Raw genomic sequence first — 23,405 nt, 5'->3', positions numbered from 1 at the left:
CTGAGGGAGACCTCTTAGGAATCCCCCTTGAAAATCCTGGGTTTGCCCCTGTGTTGCCCATCCCCTTCTTGCACCTCTGGCACTGTGGTTGTCCTTGGCAGGTTTTGGTGCACGGTATCAATTGTTATGTACAGAGTGCTTGGGGGGGGGCCCAATGCAAAACTTGCACTGGGACCTACAGCTCCTTAGCTAAGCCTCTAGCTAAGCACACATTTTTAAGGCCCGTCATCTTTTTTTTTAAAGAAAACCTGGAATGTACTGCATTTTTTTTATTGTTGTTTTTTATGCTAATTTTTAGCTTGAGCTGAGAGGTGGTATATTTTTGGTCTTGTACTGAGTCCCATCCATGGACTATTGCCCCCCAACTCACTGCATTGAGGTGCGAGTGTGTGTGAGATTTGTCTGTGTGACCTACGTGGCACAAGAGTCTGGGGAGGGACAGGTGCCAGATGGTTAAACATCCAAAAGAACTTCATGATGTGTATATTGATTTCATTAAAGTTGAGGTTACTTTATACAATAGCACTGTGCAGTGGCGTAGCAATAGGGGATGCATAGGTTGCGACTGCACTGGGGCCCCTGAATCAAAAGGGCCCATTAGGGGCCCTCCTTCATCTATCTTGTTAGCTTTGCATTGGTTGATTATTAATAATGAACACCCCTATATGTGCATTGAATAGTAGTAATCCTTAACTGTTTCCTTTCTCTAATTACACTCTCTGACACTGCAATTGTCTTTGGTAGGTCTTGGGGCTTTATATCAATAAAGTGTTTGGGGGCCCATTTAAAACTCACACTGGGGCCCCAAGCTCCTCAACTATGCCACTGGCGCTGTGGGTATATTTTCACATTTATTCTTATTCTGAGTATTGCGTGATACTTTGATCCACACGGCTGCCGACAAGTCCTAGTGGTGCAGATACCCTACTATCATTGTTTTTAACTAAAACCTGAAATGAAAAGCATATGATGGCTACCATATTTATCTCCTTTTAAACAATAATAGCTTGCTGGCATCCTGATGATCTCTTTGGCTGCAGTATTGTCTGAATCACACACCTGAAACAAGCATAAAGCTAATTGGGTCAGGTTTGGGTCAAGGAACCTGATCTACATGCATGTTCAGGGGCTATAACTTAAAGTATTAAAGGTAGAGAAGCATCAGGACAGCCAGGCAATTTGTATTGTTTGAAACATCCTTAGTGGTAACCCTGAGTCAGGCTCGGGACGGAAATCCGCAGCTCAGGGTGGTAATCCAGAGCCTGAGTGAGTTATATGCAGGGGCTGCTGCAGATCTCTCTGCGGTATGTTTTTTTTTTCCTGTTTTAAGAGTGTAATAGATTGTCAAAAGATTTCTAGATCAACACCTACAGCCACACGCCCAATCCCTCGCCTCCTTTCTCAAAGATTCCCAACAACTAATACTCCTCCTACATGATGTCGCGTGATGGCCTGACTACGTTTGGCTCACATGCGACGTCACTGCTCTTTATACAAACATTCCCCACTCTTTCGGCTTCCGAGCACTACAGCATTTCCTAGCCACTAACTCATCCATACCACCTGCACAACAAACCTTCTTATTGCAATGCACAGAATTCATTCTAAACATTAACATCTTCACTTTCAACAATAAAATATACCACCAGATGAGCGGGACTGCAATGGGAAACTCATTCGCCCCATCATACGCTAATCTTACTATGGGCCTTCTTGAACTACTCAAACTATCAGCACAACACAACCCCTTTTCCAATAACATTGTATTCTATAAGCATTACATCGATGACCTTATTTTCATATGGAAAGGCGATACCTCACTCATCCCACAATTTGTTAGCTATCTTAACTCCAATGTAGCAGGACTCCAATTTACATATCATCACCATAACTCCTCCATTGAATTTCTTGACCTCACATTATACATAGAATCGAATTATATAGAGACTAAAACATACTTCAAACCGGTCGATGCCAAAAACTACATACATTTCAATAGCTTCCATCATCACCCATGGATCACCAACACCCCCTACAGTCAATACAGAAGAATACGTAGGAATTGCACGGACTCAGCACAATTCAACATCCAATCTGAAATTCTCACCAAAAAATTCAGGGACCGCCATTATCCCAAAAAACGTATTAAAGATGCCAAATACAAAGCAAAACTACAGTGGTGTGAAAAACGATTTGCCCCCTTCCTGATTTCTTATTCTTTTGCATGTTTGTCACACTTAAATGTTTCTGCTCATCAAAAACCGTTAACCATTAGTTAAAGATAACATAATTGAACACAAAATGCAGTTTTAAATGATGGTTTTTATTATTTAGTGAGAATAAAAACTCAAAACCTACATGGCCCTGTGTGAAAAAGAAATTGCCCCCTGAACCTAATAACTGGTTGGGCCACCCTTAGCAGCAATAACTGCAATCAAGCATTTGCGATAACTTGCAACAAGTCTTTTACAGCGCTCTGGAGGAATTTTGGCCCACTCATCTTTGCAGAATTGTTGTAATTCAGCTTTATTTAAGGGTTTTCTAGCATGAACTGCCTTTTTAAGGTCATGCCACAACATCTCAATAGGATTCAGGTCAGGGCTTTGACTAGGCCACTCCAAAGTCTTCATTTTGTTTTTCTTCAGCCATTCAGAGGTGGATTTGCTGGTGTCTTTTGGGTCATTGTCCTGCTGCAGCACCCAAGATCGCTTCAGCTTGAGTTGACGAACAGATGGCCGGACATTCTCCTTCAGGATTTTTTGGTAGACAGTAGAATTCATGGTTCCATCTATCACAGCAAGCCTTCCAGGTCCTGAAGCAGCAAAACAACCCCAGACTATCACACTACCACCACCATATTTTACTGTTGGTATGATGTTCTTTTGCTGAAATGCTGTGTTACTTCTACGACAGATTTAACAGGACACGCACCTTCCAAAAAGTTCAACTTTTGTCTCGGCGGTCCACAAGGTATTTTCCCACAAGTCTTGGCAATCATTGAGATATTTTTTTAGCAAAATTGAGACGAGCCTTAATGTTCTTTTTGCTTAAAAGTGGTTTGCGCCTTGGATATCTGCCATGCAGGCCGTTTTCGCCCAGTCTCTTTCTTATGGTGGAGTTGTGAACACTGACCTTAATTGAGGCAAGTGAGGCCTGCAGTTCTTTAGATGTTGTCCTGGGGCCTTTTGTGGCCTCTCGGATGAGTTTTCTCTGTGCTCTTGGGGTAATTTTGGTTGGCCAGCCACTCCTGGGAAAGTTCATCACTGTTCCAGTTTTTGCCATTTGTGGATAATGACTCTCACTGTGGTTCGCTGGAGTCCCAAAGCTTTAGAAATGGCTTTATAACCTTTACCAGACTGATAGATCTCAATTACAGTACTTTTGTTCTCATTTGTTCCTGAATTTCTTTGGATCTTGGCATGATGTCTAGCTTTTGAGGTGCTTTTGATCTACGTCTCTGTGTCAGATAGCTCCTATTTAAGTGATTTCTTGATTGAAACAGGTGTGGCAGTAATCAGGCCTGGGGGTGACTACAGAAATTGAACTCAGGTGTGATAAACCACAGTTAAGTTATTTTTTAACAAGGGGGGCAATCACTTTTTCACACAGGGCCATGTAGGTTTTGAGTTTTTTTTCTTCACTAAATAATAAAAACCATCATTTAAAACTGCATTTTGTGTTCAATTATGTTATCTTTGACTAATAGTTAACGGTTTTTGATGAGCAGAAACATTTAAGTGTGACAAACATGCAAAAGAATAAGAAATCAGGAAGGGGGCAAATAGTTTTTCACACCACTGTACCTATCCCTACTACCTCCACCAGCAAACCAACCAATACAACAGGCCCACCTAGATTCATTACTCGCTTTAATGCCCAACACTTGCCCATTCGCAACATTCTAAAAAAATAGATGGGACATCCTCATGCAGGACCCCTTTATATGGCCCATATTACCCACAGTACCATCTATAACCTACAGGAGAGCACCCAATCTCAGAAACATCTTAGCACCCAGCAAACTACGTATACCAAGGACCAATCAATCCACTATCACACAATTGCAGGAGCCTGGCTGCTTCCCCTTCAACAAAAATCATTGCACAGCATGCCAATTCATCAACACTTGCTCATCTTTCCCCTCCTCCAGCACCGGTATCCAATACCCTATCAAACAACCTCTCACCTGTGAATCAGAATATGTAATTTATCTGATCTCATGTCCATGCCGGCTCCAGTACGTGGGAAGGACCACCCAGTTGGTCTGCAGCAGCATAGGACAACATAAGAGAAATATCACCAACAAATTCCCCCTTCACAGTGTTTCACAGCACTTCTGCACTTACCACGCCAATAACCCACAATTTTTCAATATTACAATAATCGACTCAATTGATGCAAGAATGTCAAATGCGTTTAACCACTTGAGGACCGTGGGCTTTAACCCCCTTAAGGACCAGGTACTTTTTTCCATTCAGACCACTGCAGCTTTCACGGTTTATTGCTCGCTCATACAACCTACCACCTAAATGAATTTTGCCTCCTTTTCTTGTCACTAATAAAGCTTTCTTTTGGTGCTATTTGATTGCTGCTGTGATTGTTACTTTTTATTATATTCATCAAAAAAGACATGAATTTTGGAAAAAAAATGATTTTTTTAACTTTCTGTGCTGACATTTTTCAAATAAAATAAAATTTCTGTATACATGCAGCACGAAAAATGTGGACAAACATGTTTTTGATTTAAAAAAAAACATTCAGCCTATATTTATTGGTTTGGGTAAAAGTTATAGCGTTTACAAACTATGGTGCGCAGTTAGGCTGCAAAAAAGTGCCACACATGTGGTATTGCCGTACTCAGGAGAAGTAGTATAATGTGTTTTGGGGTGTATTTTTACACATACCCATGCTGGGTGGGAGAAATATCTCTGTAAATGACAATTGTTTGATTTTTTTTTACACACAATTGTCCATTTACAGAGATATTTCTCCCACTCAGCATGGGTATGTGTAAAAATACACCCCAAAACACATTATACTACTTCTCCTGAGTACGGCGATACCACATTTGTGGCACTTCTTTGCACCCTAACTGTGCTAAGGGGCACAAAGTCCAATGCGTACCTTTAGGATTTCACAGGTCATTTTGATACATTTGGTTTCAAGACTACTCCTCACGGTTTAGGGCCCCTAAAATGCCAGGGCAGTATAGGAACCCCACAAATGACCCCATTTTAGAAAGAAGACACCCCAAGGTATTCCATTAGGTGTATGGTGAGTTCATAGAAGATTTTATTTTTTGTCACAAGTTAGCGGAAATTGATTTGTCTTGTTTTTTTTCACAAAGTGTCACTTTCCGCTAACTTGTGACAAAAAAATAAAATCTTCTATGAACTCACCATAGTCCTAACAGAATACCTTGGGGTGTCTTCTTTCTAAAATGGGGTCATTTGTGGGGTTCCTATACTGCCCTGGCATTTTAGGGGCCCTAAACCGTGAGGAGTAGTCTTGAAAGCAAATGTCGCGAAATGACCTGTGAAATCCTAAAGGTACTCATTGGACTTTGGGCCCCTTAGCGCACTTAAGGTGTGAAAAAGTGTCACACATGTGGTACCGCCGCACTCAGGAGAAGTAGTATAATGTGTTTTGGGGTGTATTTTTACACATACCCATGCTGGGTGGGAGAAATATCTCTGTAAATGACAATCTTTTGATTTTTTTTTACACACAATTGTCCATTTACAGAGAGATTTCTCCCACCAAGCATGGGTATGTGTAAAAATACACCCCAAAACACATTATACTACTTCTCCTGAGTACGGCAATACTACATGTGTGACACTTTTTTGCAGCCTAGGTGCGCTAAGGGGCCCAACGTCCTATTCACAGGTCATTTTGAGGCATTTGTTTTGTAGACTACTCCTCACGGTTTAGGGCCCCTAAAATGCCAGGGCAGTATAGGAACCCCACAAGTGACCCCATTTTAGAAAGAAGACACCCCAAGGTATTCCGTTAGGTGTATGGTGAGTTCATAAAAGATTTTATTTTTTGTCACAAGTTAGTGAAAAATGACACTTTGTGAAAAAAAACAATAAAAATCAATTTCCGCTAACTTTTGACAAAAAATAAAATCTTCTATGAACTCGTCATACACCTAACAGAATACCTTGGGGTGTCTTTTTTTCTAAAATAAGGTCACTTGTGGGGTTCCTATACCGCCCTGGCATTTTACGGGCCCAAAACCGTGAGTAGACTGGAAACCAAATGTCTCAAAATGACTGTTCTGCAAATTTTGATGACAGGTGGTCTATGAGGGGGCGAATTTTGTGGAACCGGTAAGCAGGGTGGCCTTTTAGATGACAGGTTGTATTGGGCCTGATCAGATGGATAGGAATACTAGGGGGTGACAGGAGGTGATTGATGGGTGTCTCAGAGGGTGGTTAGAGGGGAAAATAGATGCAATCAATGCACTGGGGAGGTGATCGGAAAGGGGTCTGAGGGGGATCTGAGGGTTTGGCCGAGTGATCAGGAGCCCACACGGCGCAAATTAGGGCCTGATCTGATGGGTAGGTGTGCTAGGGGGTGACAGGAGGTAATTGATGGTTGTCTCAAGGTGTGATTAGAGGGGGGAATAGATGCAAGCAATGCACTGGCGAGGTGATCAGGGCTGGGGTCTGAGGGTGTGGGCGGGTGATTGAGTGCCCTAGGGGCAGATAGGGGTCTAATCTGATGGGTAGCAGTGACAGGGGGTGATTGATGGGTAATTAGTGGGTGTTTGGAGGAGAGAACAGATGTAAACACTGCGCTTGGGAGGTGATCTGATGTCGGATCTGCGGGCGATCTATTGGTGTGGGTGGGTGATCAGATTGCCCGCAAGGGGCAGGTTAGGGGCTGATTGATGGGTGGCAGTGACAGGGGGTGATTGATGGGTGGCAGTGACAGGGGGTGATTGATGGGTGATTGACAGGTGATTGACAGGTGATCAGTGGGTTATTACAGGGAAGAAAAGATGTAAATAATGCCCGGGCGGATTGATAAGGGGGGGTCTGAGGGCAATCTGAGCGTGTAGGCGGGTGATTGGGTGCCCGCAAGGGGCAGATTAGGGTCTGATCTGATGGGTAACAGTGACAGGTGGTGATAGGGGGTGATTGATGGGTAATTAGTGGGTGTTTAGAGGAGAGAATAGATGTAAACACTGCGCTTGGGAGGTGATCTGATGTCAGATCTGCGGGCGATCTATTAGTGTGGGTGGGTGATCAGATTGCCCGCAAGGGGCAGGTTAGGGGCTGATTGATGGGTCGCAGTGACAGGGGGTGATTGACAGGTGATTGACAGGTGATTGACAGGTGATCAGGGGGGGATAGATGCATACAGTACATGGGGAGGGGGTCTGGGGAGAATATGAGGGGTGGGGGGTGATCAGGAGGGAGCAGGGGGCAGTTTAGGGTTAAAAAAAAATAGCGTTGACAGATAGTGACAGGGAGTGATTGATGGGTGATTAGGGGGGTGATTGGGTGTAAACATGGGTCTGGGGGGTGGGCAGGGGGGGGGTCTGAGGGGTGCTGTGGGCGATCAGGGGGCAGGGGGGGGGGGGGAATCAGTGTGCTTGGTGCAGACTAGGGTGGCTGCAGCCTGCCCTGGTGGTCCCTCGGACACTGGGACCACCAGGGCAGGAGGCAGCCTGTATAATACACTTTGTAAACATTACAAAGTGTATTATACACTTTGTATGCGGCGATCGTGGGGTTAACATCCCGCCGGCGCTTCCGTATGGCCGGCGGGATGTTGCGGCGGGTGAGCGGAGCCAAGCGCCGGCGGAGGATCACATCACGGATGATGCGACCGCTCCGGCCATGCCCCTACAAGGACCGCCGCCATTTGTCAATACGGCGGTCCTTGCGGGGTCCACTTCCCGGCCGCCAATTGCCAATACGGCGGTCGAGAAGTGGTTAAACACCTCAAGAAGTACGAAATGTACTGGATTCAAACTTTAAAAACCCTCACACCAGAGTTTTAGAAAAAATCTACTAAACACCCCATATACCGTTTTTCTTTTATCGTGGCCGCGCTCTTTTAGCCTTCCTTTTTGGATCCTTTTGTATTATATTTCATCCATATGTTCATAAAAATGTTTTTTATAATTTTTTATTTATATATTATTTTTATTGTATTTAAAATTCTACTGTCTACTAACATCTTAAAATTTGTGTCACTTCATGTTTATTTTTCATTTATTTTCTATGGCTATGACTGATTGTACACAAGTTCTTTGACCTTCTAGTTCTGCACTTTAATATCATTGCAGTTTAAGATTATTGTATCCTATTTTTCATTCCAAATGATCACAATTGTATTTATAGTGCAGGGTACTGCTGTAACCTTACTTGGCCACCAGGTGGTAGCAAAACATTTTTTTAATAGACAACCCCCTTTAGTCCGAAAATGTACTACTCTTCCTTAAGGATAAACCCTAGTAAATAAACTTAAGGCCCGTTTATCATTATTTCTCTTCAAAGCCCCTTATTTTAAATTTTCCCCAGTCTTCTAACTTGCCCATCAATAGCATGGATGCCCCCTGACCTAGATTCGCCCTGCGCCTGCGCAGCCTGGTTTACATTATCTAGATTTAGTCTCCATAGAAGAGCCCCGCAGCACTACGTCACTTCACCCCACGTGGAGCAACATATCAGGCACATGCGCACTTCTTTTATTCACGCGGTGTGCCGTTTTCGTCGCACCGCTATGGAAGCACGTCCACTGGCAGCGGATTGGCCTCCGACCCGCTGCCGTTGTTATAAATCACCTTTAGATCCGGCACCAGCAACTTCTTATAGTTGCGTCTCACAAACTGTGAGATAACTTGACTCTCAACACAGCAAGCAGGAGATAGACTTTTCTCAGGCTTCTTCAGTATTTAAGGAGTTTATTCACTACACAAATATATAGATACAGTTCATCATATCCTAGCAAAGCAGATCCTCATGTTTAAGCTCTTGACGTTACAGCTCTTGACTAACCTTCCTCCTGAATGTTAGTCAGTTACCTTCTTTCTAGACTACGTTACTCTAGACTACCTATGTACAGCATACATTAGATCAGATTACATAAGAATGAAGATACTTAGAGGTCCCAGTCAGCATCTAGTTAGCATGAAAGTAGGAAGCGGAGCAGGAATCAGAGTGCGCTCTGTCCGCCCGTCCCAGGTCTTTAATACCGACTAGGAAAGAGTTAAATGTGACCTCATCTTCGCCATTCCCCAGACCCGACTATTGGCTTAGCCCCCTCGTGGTGTCATAATACCCACCTACTCGATTAATATTTAATGTCACTTTTCCCTTACTTACTGGAATGTGGTATTTTGGTAAACATGGCCTATGTTGATTGTTCTTGTGGTGTACATGTTGAGGTCAGTGTAGGCCTGTGGCCTTCTTTCAGGAACATGTTCTCAGTATCTGCGTGTATCATCTGCTTCACGCAGACACTGAGATGCTTCTGCCTGCATCACAAGAAACTCTATTTATTTTAAAGGCATACTCTGCGGACAAGCCTTTTACATAAACCTCAGACCAAATAACTGAGGCCTACTTAAATTATAACAATCCCCCCTAAAATGGCTTGATCCGCAGATCCCAACTTCTGAACCCAACAGTACCTGGTTTCTTTATGTTTCACTTTTCGATGTTCGTGCTCACACAACTTCTCTGCTCTAGGAGGTTATCCCTGGGAGAGAGGGCAAGACCTCTTGGTCTTCCTGTAACCAGGCTCTCTGGGGATGCCCTACTTCTAAGTCCCTCTATACCACATGCTCAGCATTTGCGTCACTTGCGTATCACTCACAAACTTGCATGACCACAGAAAAGTGAAACTCATTTGTCTGTTACATAACGGAGCAGTGCCAGGTGCCTTCTAAAAGAGCGCCTTTATACAATCAGCTCCATCACAGGTACTGCTACACCTATACCCATAACCTTGTATATCCCTTAATTTGGAAATATTGGTTCATGAGATTGTTTATGAGGCACCAATCTCTTGACCAGGTTAATTTGTTTTACGTAATTGTAACACACAACCTCACCTGGATAATGACGCCCAAAGTTGTCATCCCCATCCAGACGACCAGTGGGTGTAGGAAGAAATTTTTAACTGCAGAGGCCCAGTCCGAGTGTCCCTGGAACATCGCCGGAAACCTTTTCCACCAGGTCAGACTGGAACTCACCTGCTTATTTTTGTGTTCTACCTCATTAAGATCACCTGGATCATGGTGAAATCTTACCTCTAACTTAGTGTACTGTCTGTTTAACCGTTGTAACAAAGTGTGGTCACTTGGATCAAACCTTGTTCCCCTTTGTCCCATGTCGTGTTATCTTTCAGGAGGGGAACTTCCCGTGAAACTTTGAACTTTAGAATTCTCTTAAAAATTTGAGAAATAACGTCATCAAACTTGGATGACTTGATCCATATGGGATCTCCGCTCACCCAATATATTCCCCTTGACAGATCCCCCTTCTCGGAACAATTATGCAAATGTACCTTAAATCTGTCATTAGACACTATGTTAAAAAAAAAAAAAAACCTTTCCTTCAGCCACCGGAACTATCGGTTTGGCTTCAGGGTGGATCTTTTGAATGGTAGCCTCACATTCTGTGTTATTGAGCCAGCAGGCTTCTTCACTAAATTTGACTTGCCCCGGCAAACACAGGTACCTCTGTGAGACTTGCCCGCATGAGGACAACTCTACTTGTTTCACCTCCCCGTCTAGCACCAAAAAAGGTTGACCTCTCAGGTCATGGTGTAAGACATGTGTTGAGGTGGGAACTAAGGAAGTGGCGATGCCTAAAGAAATATTGCACCATTTCCATTTGTTCACCCAAACATCTCGAAGCTTCCATGCAAAAGATCCTTCTCCAGAAAAATCGATATACCTCCCCTTGTCCAATCTCAGTTGTACAGGATCTTTTAGCATCTCCCTGACAAAATATGTCCCCAACTGTCCTGATTGGACCTTTTCCCCCCTTATGTCCTGAGGCACAATATGTGACTGAGGTCGGGAAGACTGTACTCTCTGCAATCTTTCAATTAAGAGTACCTCTTCACTTATCCAACTAGCATGAGGATAAATGGCTGCATATGGACTGTGTAATATTGTCCCCTGTTGTGACCCGTGTAGTGTGAATGGGGTTACTTGTGTTGGCTTTCCCTCCCCCGGGATCGCTCTCCCCACCCTCTTTGTCACCTGGAAATGTGGCTTGATCTCGATTTTTACTTCTTGTTTCGAGAACCACCCACCCTCGGCTTTCCCGCTTTTACGTGTGTATAGTTGTTTCAGAGACACCCTCTGTTGGTAACACCAGAGTGTGATGTTGTCCCCTGCGTCTCTCTGGTAGGAGAATTGACGCCTCCTGCTTGTTCCTCTCCAATCTGGAACCATCTCACTCTGTATAACTAAGACAAGGTACCCCCAAATCACACACTCCACCTTTTGCATGTACCCATTGCACTGCAGTGTACCTTTTAACAAAACGTTGGATCGGTGCATCGATTCTAGGAGTGTGACATCCAAAAGCAGATTTACACTGCCGTTCAAGTCACCCTGCCAGCACACCTGACCTTTCAGACTTTTCACCCACATTGTGGCATGAAATTTGTTTTCACCTGGCACAAGTGCTCTTTTCCTCCATCCCTGCTTGGTCCATCTGTGCCAATCAGAGGGAGGTGTGAAAGGATTAGTACCTTTGTCACCAAACATTAACATGCTTGGGCCTTGTGTTCTCATTAACCCCTTATTATTCATGAGAATGTCCTCTCTTAGTTCTCCTAGGACGAAATGGCAGCCTAGGATCACCATCAGCACGGTACTCTTCATTATAAAAGCCCCTGCTTGGGAAAGAAAAACATTAGCACTTTGCATTATGCTTTGCTCAGTCAGTTTTTTTAGTCTCCTTCCAATCTCAGGAATCTCGTTTTTTAGTCTCTTTCCAATCCCAGGAATCTCGCTGTTCTCCAAACTCAGATTGGCATCTGGAACCTTTCGCTTATCCGACTGACATCTCCATCTTTGCTGCCAGCACTGCAGCTGTCTCGAGTCCATATTGCCAAACTCCTGAAATCGAAATACAAACAAATCAATTCTTATTAATGATTTGGGATTCGCCCTGCGGCTTGTACTCTGTACACTTTAGATTGATCAATATATACCGTAATTGATCTCGTTGCTCTCACCTCAATGCAAGCTCTCTCAACCCCCCCCCCCTCCCCTCTGTACATACGCGGCCGTCGTATGCACAGATTACGGATGCCACACACCTGTTGCTGCTTTGCAGGTGAACCTGCAATGCTCTTACTCATTTTCACATTTACTTATCTAGAACCTCATTGCGATACCAGCTCTGCTAGAAGTTCTGTGTGTTGTACCCTCTGACCAATGTTTGCCGTGCTACTACCCCCATACTACAAAAAAAATGGCTGCCTCCCTGTAGGTAGGAGCACTTTGCACTTAAACTACACAGGGTGCAGGGCTAAGCATTCCAGCGTCAAATGCCTGTATGCAGATCCCTGAATGCCCATTTGGTAGGTAGTCGTATGGCAAACCTGTACTGATACACTGTCACTCTGTAAATGGCAATTCTTTCACCTTTATAATTGCCCCATGAACTGCTGCCAGTTCTTGTTCTTTGTGCTACACTTGATAGGAGCTGGAAAAAACATATTTGACCAATCAGTGGACGAGAAAAACGCACAAACAGTCCCAGCCCAGCATTGACCTCTTAGTCAAACTCTGGCCCTGTCCACGACAAAAAACGGAAAAAAACGTTACCGCTCTGCAGCCGCGGTGACGGATACCTGGATTGGTCAACTCCCTTTTTTCCAACTCCGGCACCCCCTGATGCACTGTCCCCCCTTTACTCTATTGGGAACTCATGCTGCATCACCCGTTAAGGTGCCTCACTTAAAAGAATAATCCCATAAGCAACCCACTACAGATACTTTCCTGATCTGCACTGCACTTGCAAATCACTTCCCTGGGAAATATCTGACTTCTACGTGTCTCCCTGCACCTAGCTGGGAAACACTTCCTATCCGTGACCATGCTAGTGTGCAGCAACTGCTTGGTGCACGTATTCTGGCATTCCTTTCCCTGGACCCAGGCTCTGGGGAAATACTCTGGGATACGAGATACTCAGTAGAATGTCTCATTATCTCTACCCCCTTCCTTTCAGCTGCTCTGCCTGGAGCCGCGAGCACAGCCTGACGTGACGTGGATCCCCCAGCCCCTCCTCCCCCCTGTCATGACGTGTGGGGGCCATGACTCGTGGGGGCGGGCCCTCCCCAATGCCGCCATTTTGAGTCCTGGACTGCCAGCTAAGATGGCTGCTATACAATCTCCCATAGCAACCTCTTAATCCTATACACATTAGGAGAAAAAACAAAATCAACAGAACAAACATTTCATGCCTAGTTACATATAGCATCAATACATATTGCAGAAAATCAGCATTCCGCTACATACACTCTTGGATACTTGCGTGAAAAACGTAGAAAGAACCCGTCCCAGCTGTAATTCTAAATGCTATAGACATTAGTATCACCCAGTGACGTGCGTTTTTCTCCACAAAACCAGCCTTCAGCTTATCTCAGACATGGCTCAGAACTACTAGCGCGTGAAAACATTAAACTTATGCAGACATTAAAAACATTTTAGCAGCACTGACTGGAACTAGAGAAGCTTTCTTTTCCTCTACGCTTTCTCTACCCGCCTCTCTCTCCCCCATCCACTGTAAACTGCAGCCCCCCTTCAGCGAGGGACACTACCCACACATCTGAACTGAAACCCAACTGGCATCATTCCCAGACTATCAGTACACTGGTCAGACCGTAACATACTATTGCTAACAAACCAAAGGGAAGAGAGAGAGAAAAAAAATCACTTGTATACAACCTACTAACAGAACGCTAAAAGAAAGGAAAAAAAAACAGTTAACATCTGTCCAGCTAAAAAAAAATCCTGCCTGTGAACAGACAAACATATATATATATATATATATATATATATATATATATATATATATATATATATATATATATATATATATATATATATATATACTCACTATGTCAGCCATAACATGCAACACAGGAACATTAAAGCCAGTACTATGTACGCTTTACACCGAAGCTGCACCCTACCTTACACCCCCCTCCCACCTCTCACAGGAGGGAGAAGACGTACGCAGCCTCCAGCAGCTGCACAGAACACCGAACACATTAAAATACAATAAAGATAATGCAATATAACAACGTAAATCATACTTGCCTGATCCCGGACTTTGTACGCCTGCCAATTCGACCAGCCTGTGCAACTTTTCCCGCAAAACTTCTGATTGGACCCCCGGAGCTTCTGAGTGGGCCCCCACTCCCCCTCAGTGGATCGGTATCTCCCGCGGCAGTTGCGAGCCGTAGCCTCGGAGCGTTCCTATCTCCCGATCCTGTTTAGGCTTTTAACTGCTGCATGTGCACCTGCAGCTTAAGTTTAACGTCCAAGAGTTTCGGCGCTGGTTTCCACAAAATTGCAGCTCGTGTGCTGGCTCACGCACACCACTTATCAGCTTGATAAGCTTTCCAGTCCGCGTCTACTCCGCTTGTTTCGCTGTGGAATATCTTGAAAACTTCGGCCCATGGCCCCTGTCTGCCTGTTTTGCTAGACAGTGAAGGGTTTATCGGCACCATTGTTATAAATCACCTTTAGATCCGGCACCAGCAACTTCTTATAGTTGCGTCTCACAGACTGTGAGATAACTTGACTCTCAACACAGCAAGCAGGAGATAGACTTTTCTCAGGCTTCTTCAGTATTTAAGGAGTTTATTCACTACACAAATATATAGATACAGTTCATCATATCCTAGCAAAGCAGATGCTCATGTTTAACCACCCTGGCGTTCTATTAAGATCGCCAGGGCGGCTGCGGGAGGGTTTTTTTTAAATTAAAAAAAAACTATTTCATGCAGCCAACTGAAAGTTGGCTGCATGAAAGCCCACTAGATGGCGCTCCGGAGGCGTTCTTCCGATCGCCTCCGGCAGCCAGAAGTAACACGGAAGGCCGCAATGAGCACCCTTCCGTGTTTGGCTTCTCCTGTCGCCATGGCGACGAGCGGAGTGACGTCATGGACGTCAGCCGACGTCCTGACGTCAGACGCCTCCGATCCAGCCCTTAGCGCTGGCCGGAACTATTTGTTCCGGCTGCGCAGGGCTCAGGCGACTGGGGGGACCCTCTTTCGCCACTGCTCGCGGCGGATCGCCGCAGAGCGGCAGCGATCGGGCAGCACACGCGGCTGGCAAAGTGCCGGCTGCGTGTGCTGCTCTTTATTTGAGCAAAATCGGCCCAGCAGGGCCTGAGCGGCAGCCATCGGCGGTGATGGACGAGCTGAGCTCGTCCATACCGCTAAGATGGTTAAGCTCTTGGTGTTACAGCTCTTGACTAACCTTCCTCCTGAATGTTAGTCAGTTACCTTCTTTCTAGACTACGTTACTCTAGACTACCTATGTACAGCATACATTAGATCAGATTACATAAAGAATGAAGATACTTAGAGGTCCCAGTCAGCATCTAGTTAGCATGAAAGTAGAAAGCAGAGCAGGAATCAGAGTGCGCTCTGTCCGCCCGTCCCGGGTCTTTAATACCGACTAGGAAAGAGTGAAATGTGACCTCATCTTCGCCATCCCCCAGATCTGACTATTGGCTTAGCCCCCTCGTGGTGTCATAATACCCACCTACTCAAATAATATTTAATGTCACTTTTCCCTTACTTACTGGAATGTGGTATTTTGGTAAACATGGCCTATGTTGATTGTCCTTGTGGTGTACATGTTGAGGTCAGTGTAGGCCTGTGGCCTTCTTTCAGGAACATGTTCTCAGTATCTGCATGTATTATCTTCTTCACGCAGACACTGAGATGCTTCTGCCTGCATCACAAGAAACTCTATTTATTTTAAAGGCATACTCTGCGGACAAGCCTTTTACATAAACCTCAGGCCAAATAACTGAGGCCTACTTAAATTATAACAGCCGTCACATCACCTTGGCGCATGCGCCAGTACTACCCTACATGGTGCGTCCTATCCGGCATACAAATGGAGGCAGCCCATTGGTGGCTCGCACGGTTGCCTTGACACCCAACCCCGCCCACCTAAGCCCTCACAGACCGCTGATTGACCCCATAGGTGACTACACTTGTATTTAAAGAAGACAGCATCCTCACTACAATACAGAGGCACTCTACTTGTTTTGCCGAATTTCTGGTGAGTTTGTTTCTCCTTTTTGGTTATATATGCAAATTTGTACTTTAGATTTTGACTGCACTCATATCTAATTCTTTTTAATCCAGAATTACCATCTAATTATCCTACAGCCCACTACTGTTACTAATCAAATGTCCCATATACTTAATAGCATACACTAGAACTAGCACTTTAGTCAAAAACATTTTTTTTTTACCTTAAATATACAGTATTATATATCATCACTATTATGTTTATTTTTACACAACTTTATCCGAATGCTGTAAATGCTTGTATTATATGACGTTCACTACAGAAATCACTCTAGCATTGTTTACTGTCTCTTGTTTACAGTTGTCCCCACCTTATTGCCTGATGAAGTGGGCATTGCCTACGAAACGCTTTGCATCTTTGGGGTACCATTTAATAAAGAGATGGCCCGAACCTCCGATTTTAGGTTCGCAAACCGGGTTCGCGAACCTCCGCAAACTTTCGCGAACTAGCGAACTTTCGCAAACCATAATAGACTTCAATCGGGAGGCGAACTTTGAAAACTAGAAACATTTATCCTGGCCACAAAAGTGAAGGAAAAGATGTTTCAAGGGGTCTAACATCTGAGTTTTTGCATGGATGAGTGGGATAGACGCCAAAAGTCCTGGGAAAAAATCTGGATTTGACGCAAAGCAGCGTTTTAAGGGCAGAAACCACATTGGAGGCCTAAAGTGCTTTAAAACATCTTGCATGTGCTTTAAAACATCTCCCCAGACTGTGTCCTTTGACTGTAGTTGTAGAGATACGGCAAAGCGTGCCATGGCCGTGTAAGACCGCCTGAAATGCCCACACACCTTCCTGGACTGCTTAAGGATGTCCTGTAAGCCTGGGTACTTAGACACAAATCTCTGAATTACGAGATTGAGCACATGTGCCATGCAGGGTACATGTGTCAACTTTCCCAAATTCAAAGCCGAAATGAGGTTGCTGCCATTGTCACACACCATGTTGCCGATCTCCAGTTGGTGCGGGGTCAGCCACTGATCCACCTGTTTGTTCAGAGCAGCCAGGAGAGCTGCTCCACTGTGACTCTACGCTTTGAGGCAAGACATGTCTAAGATGGCGTGACACCGTCGTACCTGGCATGCAGCATAGGCCCTGGGGAGCTGGGGCTGTGTAGCTGGAGAGGAGATCGCAGCACTATTAGAGTTGAACTGCCACTCAGCCAAGGAGGAGGAGGAGGACGACAGCGAAGAGGATGTAGCAGGAGGAGAGGAGGTGGCAGCAGGCCTGCCTGCAAGCCATGGAGGTGTCACTAGGTCCGCTGCCTGCACAGCTACGTACTCCCTGCCTGCCAGCAGTCACCAGGTTGACCCAATGGGCTGTGTAAGTAATGTACCTGCCCTGACCATACTTGGCTGACCAGGCATCCGTGGTCAGATGGACCCTTGACCCAACGCTGTGTGCCAGAGATGACACCACTTTCCTCTCAACTTCATGGTACAGTTTGGGTATCGCCTTTTTTGAGAAATAATTGCGGCCTGGTATCTTCCACTGCAGTGTCCTAATGGCCACAAATTTACGGAAGGCCTCAGAGTCCACCAGCTGGTATGGTAACAGCTGGCGAGCTAACAGTTCCGCCAAGCCAGCTATCAGACGCCGGGCAAGGGGGTGACTGGCAGACATTGTCTTCTTCTGTTCAAAGTTTGCCCTCACGGACACCTGGCTGCTGCTGTGGGCAGAGGAGCAGGAACCGCTCAAGGTGAGAGGCGGAGTGGAGGAGGTTGGCTGTGATTGTGAAGGTGCAAGGGAGAAAGCGGCTGAAGAAGATGATGCACCTGAAGGAGGAAGAGGAGAAGGAGGGTGGCTTTGCTTTTGTGTGCTGCTTTTGATCCGGTCGTCTTCCCATTGCAGTTTGTGCCTTTTCAGCATGTGCCTTCATAAGGCAGATGTCCCTACGTGGGTGTTGGCCATTCCACGGCTCAATTTTTGGTGGCAGGGAGAACAGAATGCATTGCTCTGATCTTTGGCATACACACTAAAAAATTTCCACACCGCTGAGCCACCCTGGGGTGTGGGCACTATAGTAGCGTCAGCAGCTGACGTTGAAGGGCATGTTGGCTGGCTGTCCATAGGTGGCGATACATGGCGCCGGACACTGCCACCAGCTGTTTCTGATGAGGAGATCCCTCTGCTTCTTTCAGGATCCTACGTGACATCCGTATCATAGTCATCATCATAATCATCCTGCCCAGCTTCGCTTGCCTCAGACACCTCATAAACTGCACCAACAGCAGGTACTTCATCATCCTCCTCCTCACACCTTTTGTCCATAGTGTCACCTAACTTAGACATATGAGGTGGTGTAACTTGCTTAGCGCCTTTATCTTGTTGTAACAATAATGGCTGTGAATCAGTGATTCCCCCACCAAATAACTCCTGCGAAGTGTCAAATGTAGCAGATGTGGTACTTGGAGTAGCGCTGATGGCTGTGGAAGATGAGGTGTTCTATGTTAAATAGTCAACAACGTCCTGACAATCTTGGGAGTTGATGGGACATGCCTTTTTCTGAGCACTGTACTTTGGGCCAGGGCTGCACGAAATCACATCAGACCTGTCAGGTGACCTGCCTCTGGGTCTGCCCCTGCTTCTGCCTCTACCTGTTTTGTCCATATCGGGGGGGATGAAGTGAAAGGTATTCACTAACTTGACTAATACAATGTGCAGTCACACAGGTACAGTTAAAGGTAGCAGTGACTGGTATTAAAATACAATGTGCAGCTGTCACACAGATGCAGTGAACAGGTATGCATGGACTGGTATACTAAACAGTGTACGGTCACACAGGTGCAGTGAACAGGTATGCAGGGATTGGTATTACAAATGTGCACCTGTCACACACAGGTACCGTGAACAGTTGCAATGACTGGTGGTATATTACACTGCTTGCGCTCATGTAGGTAAGTAGGTAGGTGCACTGAACAGTGAACAGGTGCAGTGATTGGAATTACAAATGTGCACCTGTCACACATAGGTACCATGAACAGTTGCAATGACTGGTGGTATTTTACACTGCTTGCGTTCACGTAGGTAGGTAGGTAGGTGCACTGAACAGTGAACAGGTGCAGTGATTGGGATTACAAATGTGTAGCTGCCTGTCACACACACACAGGCAGGTACCCTGAACAGGTGCAATGACTGGTGGTATTAACAATGCGTGCGCTCACGTAGGTATAGGTAGGTAGGTGCACTGAACAGTGAACAGGTGCAGTGATTGGGATTACAAATGTGCAGCTGCCTGTCACACACGCAGGTTGTCACTGAATGTGCTGGACCTGGGAGTGGCACAGTAGGAATTAAGGTGCCAAAGACTAGCTGCGACTGACTGACAGGGCTGTATATCATGCAAGTGGGCCACACAAAAAAAAAAAATAGATCACAAGAACAACATAAGCTCTCAAAAGAGCTGTTGAGGGGGGCTTTTTTAGCAATAAGAATCAGCAAGGAGCAAGCTAACAAGCCTAAAAGAGCCTAACTAAGCTTTCCCTATAGCTCTCTCTGCAGCAGCTCTCCCTTCTCTAATTACTGCGGTCTCACGAGTGAGTCCAATGCCTGACGCTGCCTGCCTTTTATAAGGGGGGTGGGGCTCCAGGAGGGAGTGTAGCCTGATTGGCTTCAATGTGCCTGCTGACTGTGATGTAGAGGGTGAAAATTGACCCTAATGATGCACTATGGGGGCGAATCGAACTTCTGGAAAAGTTTGCGGTTTTCCGCGATCGCGAACCACGGAAGTTTGCCGGGAACCGTTCGCCGGCGAACAGTTTGGGCTATCTCTATTTATAAGTCAGACAGTGCTGCTGCCGCTGCGCGCTCCCGCGCGTGCACATGCATTCCTGTGCACATGCACGTTAAAATGGTGATAAAAAAAAACACCAAAGAAAAAATACACCTTTATTTCCAAGTACTATATTGTCACCATACTTTGTACTAGAGACATAATTAAAATGTTGTGATAACCAGGACAAATAGGCAGATAAAATGTGTGGGTTTTATACACAGTAGCAGTGTTTATATTAAAATTATAGGGGATGAAATTGGAGAAATAGTGTATTTTTTATTTTTTCCTTGTTTTTCTCTTGAAATGCATAGAAAATAAAGTAATTTCTGAAAACAAATATTAACCCCAAAAAGCCTAATTGGTGGTGAAAAAAACAAGATAAAGATCATTTCATTGTGATTAGTAGTGATTAAGCTATTGGCAAATGAAAGGGATGAGCACTGAAAGGTGAAAATCGCTCCTGTCTGTTAGGGTAAAAACCCCTTTGGGGTGAGGTGGTTAAATAGAACTTTTAGTACAATTTTTAAGCATTACTGGGTAAATTATTGGAAATCAACGTCTTTTTAGTCTTAGGAGGTGAAAAGACGCTCCATCCAGGTAAATAAAAGGTAATAAATAAGGATGCATTTCGATAACACATACTGTATATGACAAACTGTGACAGTGACTGAGAAGCAGAGAGCAGGAGAGAGGCAGAAAGGAAGATACATATGGGGCTGACAGAGAGCGAGACAGCAAAGAAGTGACAGAAACTTAAGCACAGAATCCTCAGACAGTGACAGAGTGCTGCTGATAGACTGGAGCATGACAACAAGCAGATAAAGACATTGAGAAATACTCAGCAGTGCAGACTGCGATCATCGTTAGGAAGAAAGCTGCATTGCTCCTACTGAAAGCTTTCTTGGACCAAAAATGAATCATCTGTACATCTATATCTTCTGCACAAATATAATAGGAAACTTCTGATTTGTTTGCTCATGTGGACTGGTGAAATAAAACATTTGGAGAATGTGGTACCAAATGTACAGTGTGGCTTATAGATAGGTTATGTGCTGCATATTAACACTATAGAGAACTGACGCATATCATTTAGTACTAAAAAGGCCCCTAAAACAAATAAAACGGACGCAGATGCTTATCCTCAGAAGCATTGTTTTTTCATTGTTTTTCATGATTTTTTTTTATATTGTAGACCTGTAACTTACCAAAATATGGGTCTAATAGTAAATTTAATAGTAATATTACATAAAAAACAGAAAAATCTGTTCAAACAAGCATGTATAAATACAGTAAATTAAAATATATTGTATCCTGCCAAAACAAAGAACCATTAATTCTATACAGTACCGTAGTTTTCTAACACATCTCCCGTGTGTGGTAGAGTTTGAAACAAAGGACAGCACAAAGGCTGATGAAATATATAAATACAGGCAGGGCCAGCAACAAATAACAGTTCCCTGGGGAAACACTGCTCTCTGGTGTCTAGTGGCCCCCTCTCTCCCCATACAGTGATCCCCGGTATTTAGTGTACCCCCTTCCTCCCCAAACATTAATCCCTGGTGTCTAATGTGTCCTCCTCCATCCCCCATACAGTCAACTATGGTGTCTAGTGGGGACTCTTCCTTTCCTCATACAGTCATCCCTGGTGACTAGTAGTGCCCCTCTCACCATACATTAATCCCTGGTGTCTAATGGTTTTTCCCCATCCCATACAATAATCACTGATGCTCTCGGGGGAAGGGGGGCACAAGACCATGGTGAGGGGTGCTGCAAGACCATGCCTCACAACCTGGGGCAGTCCCCTCAAAATAGGGATGGTTTGGAGGCATGGCAGAGGACAAGATGATCCCCTGAAGAGGATGCCTTGGTACATAAGAACACAAGGGAGCACAATATTTCTTTCAGCTTGGGGTTACCACTGGGAGGGTTAATATATTCACCTTCTCCAGGTACTGATGCCCCAGTCCACTTTTACGGACTAGATCTTCTATTAGGTTGCTGGGAAATCCATTCCGCTCTTTGACGTCCCTCCTCTCCACATGCTTTCCCTACCTGATGAAGTGATAACTGAGATCACTTTCTGGGTAGCTGCCTGATCAAGGACCTCTAACATCAAGAAGTGTATCCCTCAAGAAAAAGACCACACACACACACACGCACGCACACACGCACGCACGCACGCACGCACGCACGCACACACACACACACACACACACACACTGACACAATCTAATGTAACATGTTTAACTAGAGCAATGTGTGACAAACTTTTTCCAGCTCATTTTCAGAAATCCTCTCTAACCATTCATTATGCTATGTTAAAATTTGATGTGCCCTTGGCTACACACATCACTGCCAAGAAGTTCCCAGCCATCCATCACAGCTTTGCTCAGTACGACCAGCATGCCTGGCCATTTAGCTACACTCACTTGCAGAACATACATGGGTTGAATGCCACTGCTGCAAATTCAGCTCTTGGCTGGTTCACCCAATGATTACAGTCATCAGTTGGCTTCAATAATTCAAAGTGATGAATCAACAAGGGTGCAACCAATCAGAAGTGGGTGGCGCAACACAAAACCAGTTTTATAGGTGGGGAAAAAAAAATGTTTTCTGCTTGGCCCACCCTTGTCTATGTTGCACTCAAAGCAATGCCTCCCCTTCTTCCCCTCCTCGGAGCTGACCTGCCAGTAAGAGAGGACAGGAGACGCATGTAATACTTTGTCCATGTGATAATGTGCTGCTCTCCCTTCTCCAGCTACCAGACAATCTGTCTGCTGTGTTCCGATTATTAGATTATTATTTAGAGACAAAAGACTAGGAAGGAGGATGTGATTACATTGCATTGTGTGAAGAAGAGAAAGTTCTGTAAAATCTATAGGGAATCAGAACAGTTTTGTGCTAAAGGTAAATGGGATTCTTTTAACAAAGTTATGAAAGCAGCTTCATATAACTAGAATACTAGAATAGCACATTGTTTCCTTTGTACCTTTACTGCAACTAACAAAGTTGTGCCTGTTTTGTTATGTTAGGGAAACTTTGAGCAACTAATTTTAGCCATCAGCTTTCTTAAAGCTATAGGGGATGTTTTAGGCATTTTGTATTGACATGAGGAAGCGGGCCATGACCCGTGAAGCGGGTTGTCAGATTGCTTTTTGAATAAAAACTTTTTTCCAGTTGAACTGATGTCTAATATCTACTGGAGAGGTAAGCAATTACCTCTCTTTTTATTATATAATTTTTTTATTTGGATTTAAAAATACCAAAATAGAACATACATTGGGCGCCTCCATCCTACCCACT

Source organism: Hyperolius riggenbachi, chromosome 2, assembly GCF_040937935.1.
Source record: "Hyperolius riggenbachi isolate aHypRig1 chromosome 2, aHypRig1.pri, whole genome shotgun sequence".
Classification (NCBI taxonomy): Eukaryota; Metazoa; Chordata; class Amphibia; order Anura; family Hyperoliidae; genus Hyperolius; species Hyperolius riggenbachi.
Note: the sequence above shows the minus strand (reverse complement) of the source record.